The sequence below is a fragment of the Coenobita brevimanus genome, chromosome 113, assembly GCF_032717465.1.
Source record: "Coenobita brevimanus isolate Jiangsu-jjx chromosome 113, ASM3271746v2, whole genome shotgun sequence".
NCBI lineage: Eukaryota > Metazoa > Arthropoda > Malacostraca > Decapoda > Coenobitidae > Coenobita > Coenobita brevimanus.
In genome coordinates this window covers 15593112-15603979 of record NC_137066.1, presented here as the reverse complement: position 1 = coordinate 15603979, position 10868 = coordinate 15593112, and the positions used below count along the sequence as shown (strand labels likewise).

The 10868-nt window shown below is 38.6% G+C and overlaps 1 pseudogene; it reads left to right on the top strand.

Annotated features, from left to right (window-relative positions):
• Positions 1-1700: 1700 nt before the first annotated feature.
• Positions 1701-1815, top strand: LOC145418367 (5S ribosomal RNA; annotated as a pseudogene).
• The last annotated feature ends 9053 nt before the right edge of the window (positions 1816-10868 follow it).

The window sequence follows — 10868 nt, the reverse complement described above, 5'->3', positions numbered from 1 at the left end:
GAGTGCTGACTAGTGCTGGACATTGGCAATACTGATAGATGATACAAGCCCCCACTTGGAAGCCCGGGTGAATTCAAAATAACATAGAATCACAAAAGCGACGCCCCGCGGTATGATCCCTTGCTCCCAAGCATCACGAAAGTGACGCCCCGCGGTTAAGGGGTTAACGGGTTAACGATGGAGATAGCTTGAGTGATGGCCTTGGCCCTCAAAAACTCATTTTTGGATTACAAAGTATTGGGTGGCTGAGTCAGGAACCCACTGGTAGACCCAGCTTAGAGAAGAATTCTTTTGTATTTTTCATCACAAGTTGATGTAGTTCATCATCATTAAGGAACGCCAACTCAGGATGCTGAGGATGCTTGGGTGATCTATTAGCAGCCTCACCTTCTAATGCCTTTACCATGCAGCTCTTCACATCTGTTGAAAGCCCCTCATCGATGAAAGCAAAGCCAGCTGCTTCTACAGACAGGTACCATAGGTGAGAAAATAGCATCTGTGTTGCCTTGGCAATCTTCTTGTTCGGCCATTGCATCAGTGTCCTCATCAAAGTCGCCATTCAAAGGGACTTTGATAGGAAGTGATGATGTCATCCAAGCTTTCATGTAGACAAGGACAGAAAAGAGAATTCTCGAATCCCTTGTTCCTCAGTCTTTGTCATCTTGAACTGGCTTCGGAAAAGCCACATCTTGATAGAATACAGTGCTATGGTCATCCAGCGAGCAGGATGCATGGCACCTGGAGCATGAAACTTCATGCCTGTGTCTGGAACACCTCTGAGGATGATGATGAACAGTTCCAAAAGTTCTTGATAGTCATCCCGTAGCTTAAGCGTCTGAGATCATGAGAGTTAATTCGGTTTAGTCGCAGACTGAGAAATTGCTTTTTGGTTGTCTCATCCGTCTAACCTGTTTTTTTTCAGATTCAGATTCAGTAATTTATTGCCGTAAGAGAAGACAAAGATTTACAACATTTAACTAAAAATTATTTGGCCAAGCCTACCAAGTTGTGGCAGACAGTGATACATACAAACGGTTAAGGCATTACTGACTGGTAGCACGACAGACCATGATCATATCAAGTGACATCAAACACCAATGATCATAAATGAAATAAATAAAAGGTAATCACCAACTTTCGTGTTACAACCTATGCTCATTTTAAAATAAAACAAAATGAACATTTTACATTTTCGGGGGGGGGGGGGCTCTAAAAGGAAATTTTTCAGTGTTCTTCTAAAAATGGGAACAGTTTGAAGACATCTAATATCATGTGGAAGAGAGTTCCATATGGTGGGTGCTTTATAAATTACACTTTTTTGTACAAGAGAAAGTCTGGAGAGGGGAAGTTTTAAATCCATGGGAGAATGCATGGTGTTATAAGCATGGGTTACATAACTAAATAAACCTTCTAAATATCTAAAGTGCATACATTTATGAACTAGTAAACAACAGAAGAAATTATATACAAATTAAAATTTTAGTAACTGTAATTGATCAAAAAGAGGTTGTGTATGATCATATTTTTAGCATATGAAATGCATCTTATAACCTGCTTCTGCCCCATTATTACTGGATTAAGATGAACATTCCATGTCCCAGCCCAGAGAGTAATACAATAGATTAAATGACTATATATCAAAGAGTAATAAATACATAAGAGAGCTTCTTTATTTAAACGATTTCTAACTAAAAATAATATACCACATACCACGTTGAGTACACCGCTTCCCATCCGATCAGCGAAGTTAAGCATGTTGGGTCTGGTTAGTACTTGGATGGGTGACCGCCTGGGAACACCAGATGCTGTTGGCATCCCTACGTGTCAAGTGGGGTTGGTGGAGGATTAGTGCCCCTCCCTGTAAAACAATTAACTCTAAGCCCTTGGTCACCCCGTTTGGGATACATGGCGTCTGGCAATGAATGAATGAAATATTTTAGAAATTCTAGCAGCTATCTGCAGGATATGCACATGCCATTTCAATTTCTCATCTAAAACAAGTCCAAAAAATTTCGTATGATGAACTCTAGGAATTAAAGTATTTCCAATTCTTACAAGCCGTAGCAAATTTTGTAAGGTCCCACAAGAAAATAACATATATGTAGTTTTAGTTTTATTAAGTGATAATTTGTTACATACTATCCACTCGTGTACTTTTGCTAATTCTTTACTTGCTGATATTACTAAAGAATCAATATTTGTGTTTGATATGAATGCGTTGGTGTCATCTGCATATAAAGTAAACTTTAAGGCTTGACTAGAATTTACAGTATCTTTTAATATAAATCAAAAACAATAATGGATCCACGATACTCCCTTGAGGAACACCATACCGGACACTTATAGGATCAGAATAAATACCATTATGAAACACATACTGAATTCGATCTACTAGCCACAATTTTCAAGTTTGGTAATTAAAATTGAATGTTCAGTGCCATCCAATGCTTTACTAAAGTCAACAAAGATTCCTAGACCGACCTCTTTGTTGTTTAAAGTGTAAATATGATTTACAAATTGAATGATTGCTGACTCAGTGGAGTGATTTTTTGTTATTAACTTAAAATTTTGAAAAATTTTGACAACCTCATAAAAAGTGCTCTTTCAAAAACTTTGCTCAGCATATTTAATACCGATATTGGCCTTCTATTCATCACATTGGTTTTATCTCCAGACTTGTGAACTGGACTGACCTTTGATGCTTTAAGTTTCTTTGGGAATCTGCCAGTCTTAAAAGACATGTTAACCATCCATGTCAATGGTTTGGTAATATGGTCAGCACCTAACGTAATAATAACAGGAGAAATATCATCAAAACCACAAGCATAAGTTTTAATAGATAAAATATTAGCCCTGATTTCATGTTCTTCAAATGGTTTTAAATACAAAGAGAAAGAGGTCGGGTTTTCTAGATATTTCTTAAAGGAGTTCCGGTGTGAAGGCTTACATTTTTGCTTTATTTTATCTACTATATCAACAAAGTAATTGTTTATATAATTTGCTTCAGAACTATTAAATCCTGGGCATTCAATATTAACACCATCTTTAACATATTTCTTACAGCTTAGTATATTGTTAATAGTATTCCATGTGGCTCTGGGATTCCCTTGATTAGATGTTAATAAATCTAAGTAGTATTTTCTCTTGCTTTCTTTAACAATTTATTTAAAACATTTCTATATCGTAAATATCTATCTTTGTATGAAAGAGGCCATTTTAAAGCCAAGCGATGCAAACGTCTTTTTTCTCTTAAACTCTTCTTAATACCTAAAGTCGTATACGGACAAACATTCGAACTTTTAACACTAACTGATCTCAAAGGAAAATGTTTCTCATAAATTTCAAGAAATGTTGGAATGAATATTTCATATGCATTATCGATATTATGTTGGTAATAGACTGGAATAAAATTAGCGTTGATCAGATAAATCATACAATGAGATTTACTGTTGTTATTAAAAACTATTTTTCTTACAGTAGAATAGGCTGAATTATTTGATCTGATTACCCAATTAAAGTAAGTAAGTACTGGAAAGTGATCACTGATGTCATCAGTTAATATATAATTTCCTAAGTTTCTCTCAACATTGGATGTCTACATGTGGTCTATCAAAGAAAAGGATTGATTGTAAACTCTAGTAGCTTTAGTTGTTACAGAAAAACTAAAGTAAGAAGATATTACTTTAATAAGTGAGGATACACTTAATAAATCAATACAGAAGTCCCCAAACAAGCAAACAGGATTATATCTTTTTTGATGAACAACAGTGAGTAATTCATGGATTGTAGATATAAATAAATGCACATTACCTTTTGGGGATCTATAACTGAAGCAATAAAATGTTTTTCCTTGCCATGATTGACCTCAGCTGCAACATACTCAAAATAATCTTGTGAATAACATGAGTCAGGGAGTAAACATGGACAGTGGCTCTTGTTCACATAGAGAGCAACACCTCCTCCTTCCCGATTCCTATATTGATTATACATACAAAAGTTGGGTATAGAATACATATGAGATATTATCATTTGTCAATCGTGTTTCAGAAAGTGCTATGACATAAAAAAAAAAAAAAAAAAATGACCTATAATACATTTTCATGAGTCAAACTTACTTGGAACACTTCTTATATTAAAAGTAGGCATGCCTATTTCATTATAATTAGGTACTTGAAGTTCAGTATCATTAACATATATAGACTCTGGGATACTGATGTTCCTCAGATTGTTTAAAAAAATACTTGGCTTATTATCGTCTATATCTCTAGTGTCATTACTAGGTATAGGATCATAACATGTTATCTAAAATATCAATAGATACGTTGTTTACACTGATGTCAGAAAACAAAGAATTTAAGTCCTCAACTCATGAGAATTGGAAAATATTTACTAGATCATCCACATCCATGATAAAGATGCAGAAGTTTTACTGATCGTTACTCGGTCTGAGAGCGAGTGAGGCGATCCGTACTGGTACACTTACCCTTTTTTGAGCCCCCCTTCCTGGAGGACTCGTCTGAGGGTGGACAGAAGGGTGTGGACACCACTAAATGAGAAGGATCAGTTGAGGGAGGCAAGGTTTCATGAGAGGGTTGGTGTCCTGTACTACGAAGTAGAGGGAAGAGATGTTCTGTGCTTTATTACAAGTGTGGTGTAATTGAAATATGCCACCATACCTTTAGCTCTGGCTTCTTTGAGGGCTGGTAATTGTTCCATTCTTTTCTTGCGAGAAGTTTCACATAGGTCTTCGTTTACATATACATTGGTGCCTTTAATCTTGGCTGCATTCCTCGAAACCCTCTCCCTGTCACCAAACCTGAGCAATCTGGCAACAATGGTTGGAACTGGTTTTGGTCGATGAAGACCCGGTGGTCTCAAAAACACATGAAGAGCATCATCTCTGGATCAGTTGAGGCAGATCCAAGCATAGCTTCAAAGGCAGCTGCAAGCAGTAAGTCTATAACATGGTGTCTGCACACCAAGTACGATAGGTCACGTTCCAGTTTAGCCTCAGTGAGAATGCAGGCTCCTCCCACGTTGACCTGTGTTCGATGCTGTTGTGTCAAAACACTGCCTTCACCCACTCTGTAATCCTTCACTTGTTGAGGCACTCCATTATAGCTTGAACCTGTACTTCTCCAGTTTAGGATGGAACCTTGGGGACTCCAAGCAGTTGCTCAGCACCAGGTCCTGACACAGTCACTGGGAGTCGGTCGAATGCTTGCGAGAGGTGAGGTCCTCCATCATCTTGCCATCCTAGTGGACTGTCGAAATACATTCTCCCTGAAGAGGTTCCATCAGTTCTTGAACACATCGAACTTGATTCTCTCTTCTAAGACAGTGAACAGAACTCCGATTCATGTTGTAGTTAGAGACGTCCAAACCAAAGCTTGCAGATGCCTCAGCTAGGACAAATGTTGCCTTCCTGGTGGACATTTGGGTCTGGTCCAAGGCAGTGAACAGCTGAGGAGTCACAGCATTTTTTAAGCCTCACTTTCTCTTAAGATGGGATGGAACTCCTCCACTAGCTCGTTTGGGTGGCTCCTCCTCCTCCTCCTAGCTTTCAAAAGTGTTGCTGGAGGATGAAGAAGCCAGGACAACTCTGCAATTCGAGGCCTCCAACACAGCCTCAGCTCTTCTCTTCCTCTCTGCATTATCTTCTGCCTGCTTGGCTTTGTTCTTTGTGTGACGAAGATGGATGGTGTCCACACCACCCACTGATACAGGACGACCCTTCTGTCTCTGTAGCTGAAGGAACTCCCAGTCCACATAATAGCGGACCAGCTTTTTGGCGTCTCCATGCGCAGTGTCAAAGAGAACTTCCAATCGCTCTACGAACTCAGCATCCTGGATTTTATGGCTCTCACTGGCTCTGGAAGCGTGCTTCTTGAAGCATGTCCATTCATTAAAGAAAGCCTCCGGCTTCTTCATGGCATGGGTCTCCTGCTGTGTGGGAATGTTTGCTTTGTCCCACAGAGCCACTGAGGCATGAACAGACTGACAGAGAGCCTTGAGGACTGTCATCTTCTTCTTTCGATGGAGGTACATGAAGTACCTAAAAGCTTACCGATATCAGGGCCTTTCATATTATCTACTATAGATCCGAGTTAATGGGGCTTCTTTGCATACATCTGCAAAATATGGAAAAAAGCAACAGTTATATGTAAAGTAATGCCTGACATATACTACAACATAGAGTATTATCAACTTTGGAAAGTGGGGGCGTCCTGTAAATATTATTCAATCCAAACGATTTTTCATATTTCACATTTTTAATTTTTAACAAGGGGACAAATTCAGGGGGGTGCAAGCAAGGAAATTCCACACTTTGAAAATAAAGCCCGCCAATATATATATATATATATATATATATATATATATATATATATATATATATATATATATATATATATATATATATATATATATACTTCTTTATTCCCAAATTCATGGAAAGAAGCCAATATCCACCCAGTTCCGAAGAAAGGAAGTTCGTCTGACCCCTCCAATTACAGACCGATAGCTCTCACATCTTCTCTTGCTAAGGTATTTGAAACTTTTATTAATAAGCATATTGTTAAACATCTTGAGTCCAACAACTTAATTAGTGATAAACAATATGGTTTTCGCCACGAAAGATCCACCATTGACATACTCAATCTCATAACTCATACCATCCATCAATCAATTGATCCTTTTGGAGAAACTCATGCAGTAGCTCTTGATATCTCTAAAGCTTTCGACAGAGTATGGCACCGTTCCCTGCTGTCCAAACTCCCTTGCTATGGACAAACGTCTTTTGTTCCTTTGATTTCTTCTTATCTTAGTGACAGGAAAATAAGAGTAAAAGTAGATTATGTATATTCGATTTTCCACTCAATTAACGCCGGCGTGCCGCAGGGATCAGTTCTGGCGCCAACCCTATTTCTGGTTCATATTAATGATCTCTTATCTGTCACTCACAGTCCCATTCACTCATATGCAGATGACTCAACACTACATAGTTCATTCACACTCAGACATCCATTCACAAAATCTAATATCTCTACCTCTCAACTCATTACAGCCATCTCCATAAATCAAGATCTAGCTACAATCAGTGAATGAGGACAAAACAACCTTGTCTCTTTTAATGCTAGTAAAACTAAATGTATACAGTTTACTAATAGACAGATATTGCCAGATTCGTACATTACCTTCAGTGCTACTAATATTCCCATCTCCAAAAGTATTGAAATTCTTGGTGTCTCACTTAACAGTGCCCTCTGCTGGACCTCTCATGTCAGATCACTTGCTAAAACCGCCTCAAAGAAACTTGGATTATTGTGCAGAGTCCGTAACTTCTTCGCTGATGAGCAGTTAGCTATAATTTATAAGAGTCATGTGTGCTTTCAGCTTGAATATTGCTCACCCTTGTGGAATGGTTGTGGAGAGGTTGCATTAAGACAACTAGACAAAATTCAGAATAAAGCTGTTAGAATCATTAACAACCCTGCCATTACATATAAACTACCTCCCCTGCAAGTAAGAAGGAATGTTGCCTCCCTTGCATTATTTTAGATATTTTTTTGGCAAATGCTCAGACAAAGTTGCGTCCATGGTGCCACCTCTCCATGCCTTCCCTCGTGCTACATGGGCATCTGGTAGCGCTCATGACTGGAATGTCACTCAACCATATTGAAGAACTTCTGCCTATCAGAATTCTTTCATTCCCCGAAGTCCATCTTTCTGGAACACGCTTCCCCAGAGTTGTTTTCCTCCAAATTTCAACCCACAACTGTTCAAGTCTAACTGTTACAGATATTTTATGAACAGAGGACACCAGTAATCTGGTGTATGGATTATTTTTTTTTACCCATTTGTTTTTCCTTCCTCCGTTCTGTTATTTATATATATATATATATATATATATATATATATATATATATATATATATATATATATATATATATATATATATATGGAGCCTCTGTGGTACAGTGGTAAAGTGTGCGTTTTCATACACTGAAGAACGAGGGCTCGCGCCCCACCAAGGTAACAAACTTTGGGAGCGTTCTTCTGGCCACGTATTGCATTGGCGGACACAAAGGGTGCTGTGGTTGAACCAGTGTCGCATACTGTAAAGTATGCTTGCACCCAATCGGCTTGCGCAAGCCGATTACACTTGGTTCACAGACTACACACACATCCAAAGCCACTCCAACACTACAGTCACACTTACAAGCACTTCTCACCCTACATACAATCTCTACCAGACATCCTAAGCCACTTCGTAGAGATACATTGGCTGTATCGTCCCAACATCGGTTGGGATAGGCCGGTCCTGCAGTGGACACTCAAACGGCTGAGGAGATTATATATATATATATATATATATATATATATATATATATATATATATATATATATATATATATATATAAATATATATATATATATATATATATATATATATATATATATATATATATACATATATATATATATATATATATATATATATATATATATATATATATATATATATATATATATACACACACAGACGAGTATAATACAATATATGTTGCAGGGAATTTGTGTAACCAGTGATTTCATGAAATCCCTAGGGAATTCGTGAAATGAATTTTAATATGGTTGGGGTTAATAAGGTTAAGTTAATTATGGCTGCGGTTAGATTTGGCTGGGATAATCTAGGTTAAGTTTAGGCCAAGTTAGGCTAGGTTAGGCTAGGTTAATTTAGATAACGCTTAACATAGCGTAGCATTCATCTAAATTAACCCAACCTAACGTGAGCTAACAAACCTAGCCTACCCTAACTTAAACATAACCTAGATTATCCCAGTCTAACCTAACTGCAGCCTAAATTAACCTAACCTTATTTAACTCATCCAACTTTAAACTCATTTCACGAATTCCCAAGGGATTTCATCAAATTGATGGTTACACAAATTCCTGTAATGTATCCTCTGCCTTGGAGAGAGAGAGAGAGAGAGAGAGAGAGAGAGAGAGAGAGAGAGAGAGAGAGAGAGAGATTCACTAAGGAAAAAACACTGGAAAATACAGTTCATACTTTTATTAAAACTTCTGTATATTTCGGTTTATTTATTTTTTATTTTTTTATATTTCATAAATTTCTTGCGGAACCCCTGATGACAGTCTGCATAACCCTAGGGTTCTACGGAACCCTAATAAGGAATACCTGTTCTATGCTATTATTGTTCTCTGGGTCATGACTAGTCAGATTATACAGTCATAGTAGGCTGAGTGATATTTCAGACTCACTTTTTGTCACTGTTTAAAGTGCAAAAGAACAAGTTTCACTAAATCACAACAGATCAGCCATTTGATGTAAATGAAAATGGTTTATACGGGCACGGTGGACTGGTGGATGTGTATTAGTTTCACGACCTAAGCCAGCCCCAGCCATGATGGGTATTTAGTAGGGATTGCTGGTATTATATCATTTCCTGTCGATTCTACCAAGTGCATAGAGAAATCCTGACACACAGACAGTTGTAACACTAGTTCGACTTTTACAAACATCACTATCGCTAAAGACACCCTTTCATAACAAGAGTGGTACTTGATCCTATATTAACCCATTTGCGTCCAGCATCCTCAGTATAGGACGGAACTGGGCATTGTCAAAATTTAATAAAGAAGCGAACACATGAGTAAGGACCTATGAGTTCGCGACTATGAGCCGACAGGCGGAGGGCGGTACGCTTAGTGCCCTTCCAGCAAAATCCCTCACATAGGACCTCTGGGATCTAATGGGTCACATCTTAATATGCAACTGACACTGTCAGTTTCACTTCTACTAATTTTCATTACCCATTATACAAACTAAATTACCTTAATATAATCCATTACATCTGCATAGTTTATCCCCCCCACCAATGCAGCAGTGTGTGATTGAATGGAAGGAAGTGTAATCGAGACTGATGTGGGTGAAAGCGAAATTTGAACGCAAGTTGTGGGTGTTTGTGAGTGCATATGGGCCTGGTAGTGAAAAGGATGAAGAAGAGAGAGAGTCCCTCTGGAATGATGTTGATGAGTGTCTGCAGAGTTTTGGTGTAGTTGGTATGCATGGTGTGCCTGGAAGAAATGAAAATGGGGAGCGAATGATAGGGATGTGTGTTGAGCGAGAGATGTTGATTGGAAATACGCTGTTCAAGAAGAAAGATATTTACAAGTGTACATGGGTGAGACAGGAGGGTGGAATGGTTGTGGATAAAGCATTGATGGACTATGTGGTTGTGTCTAGGAATGTAATAGGAAGATTGTTGGATGTGAGAGTTCTGAGAGGGGAGGGTGGAGGTATGTCTGACCATTACCTGGTGGAGGGAAAGGTAAGAGTAGGTAAGATATGGGTGAGAGCTAGGAGGGTTAGGTGTGGCAGGGAGGTTTTGAAAGTGAGTGAGGTGGATAAAGGAGAGAAAATGATAGAGTAAAAGGAGAAATTGAAAGATGAGTGGAATGCAGTGAAAGATCAGGAAAATGGCAATGTGGAGGAGGAATAGCAGTTGTTTAAGAGTGCTGTGGTGGGGCATGCAGAAGATGTGTGTGGTGTGAGATGTGTGGGTGGTTGTGTAAGAAAAGGAAGTGAATGGTGGTGCGAGGAAGTAAGTATGGCTGTGGCTGAGAAGAGACATGCATATGAAGTGTGGCTACAGAGGAAGGATGAGGTGTCATATGAGAGTTATAAGGAAAAGAGGAACAGGGCGAGAAGGGCTGTGCGTGATGCTAAAGTGGCAGCAGATGAAAGGTGGGGTAGGCGACTGACTGAGAATTTTTAACAGAATAAGATAATGTTCTGGAAGGAGGTGAGAAGGGTGCGAAAGGGAGAGTCTGGGAAGGAAGAG